Source organism: Penaeus monodon, chromosome 15, assembly GCF_015228065.2.
Source record: "Penaeus monodon isolate SGIC_2016 chromosome 15, NSTDA_Pmon_1, whole genome shotgun sequence".
NCBI classification, from domain to species: Eukaryota; Metazoa; Arthropoda; class Malacostraca; order Decapoda; family Penaeidae; genus Penaeus; species Penaeus monodon.
In genome coordinates this window covers 27,611,725-27,613,013 of record NC_051400.1, presented here as the reverse complement: position 1 = coordinate 27,613,013, position 1,289 = coordinate 27,611,725, and the positions used below count along the sequence as shown (strand labels likewise).

Here is a 1,289-nt window from a genome sequence, read left to right as displayed (position 1 = left end):
AGACACACATGCACATATATAGGTGTGTGACTTTACATATGCATACCTGTATAAATGTGAGTAATTATTATTTTTATTTTTTTCAGGATCTTCACTCAGGATAACTTCGTCTACGCACTGACAAAAACGACTGCTACTTGTGCGTAGCTGTGTATCAATGTACATAATAAAGATCTATAAGGAAGGAGAGAAAATAGGATGTGTTGCTGAACTAATGAAGAATGAGGATAAACCAATGGATCCTTTTCCTTCATCTCATTTAATCGACAATTTGGACTATTTTTGAAAAAATAATATATCAGAGGACAGTCATTTCTTCCATAGAGAGACTGCGGACCAATTGTTATTTTCCTGCATATACTTTCAGTGATTACTATTACTGTTCTTGTCAATATGTCATTATTCTTTTTTCATATATTCTGTTCTGTTTCAAATATTACCATTGTTCTGTTCCATATATTACTATTCTATTTCATACATTCTGTTCTCTTTCATATATTTCTGTTGTCTCATAGATTACTGTTCTGTTCTGTTTTATAAACAAAAGTGCGAGAGGAATTGGACCATAAGGATGAAAATCAGGGTAATATCAAGACCATATCGTCATTCCACACTTATCACTATAATATATCGTAATTACAGCTACCATTTGGAGATAAAGATAACTGTCAAGCAATGCAGCCGGAAGGCCAATTTACCACAGGAGACCACATGTGAGCACAATGTCTTAAGCAGGGATTTCGCTGATCAAGAAATTGCAAGAATTTTCATATTTGACATAATCTCTTTTGATAGGTGAATCTTTGAATTAAATATCTGGCGTCTTTTTGTGAAGTGAGCTTGGAAAATGCAAACAATTTGTTAGAATGGGGTAAGGTGGGATGAAAAAAGTACCATACTGGAAGAGATATGTATATTTCGTTGTCTTGTGTTAATGATAATAACAATAAAATTTCTAACGAATATGTAGAATGTGTCCAGTAATACCCACACTCGATATGTATATTACAATACCTGCCGTTCTGGTCCTAGTATATCTTCTGGGTATCCACTTATATAACCTGGCATTATCGTGCTTGATTCTGGACAGTTAAAACGGATCGATACACTATAGCAATGATAAGCACGAGATAGAGACAGTTTTATTTAGTTTAACGATTTTTTAAACTCAAAAAACTCATACTAGAATGCTTGTTTTTCAGAAGCACGTATTTCAAAAGGCTCTTGTGTACTACAGTAACATCGGGAAAAGGAACCCCGAGTAGAGTTAGAGTTCAGATCCGATTAGC

The 1,289-nt window shown here is 34.1% G+C and overlaps 1 protein-coding gene across 1 annotated transcript in view; it reads left to right on the top strand.

Moving 5' to 3' along the window:
• Positions 1 to 965, top strand: part of LOC119581883 — an 11,971-nt gene extending 11,006 nt beyond the window's left edge. The window contains exon 9 of the mRNA XM_037930043.1: positions 87 to 965. The gene's annotated coding sequence lies outside the window, so the exon portion shown is untranslated. The remainder of the gene's footprint in view (positions 1 to 86) is intronic.
• The last annotated feature ends 324 nt before the right edge of the window (positions 966 to 1,289 follow it).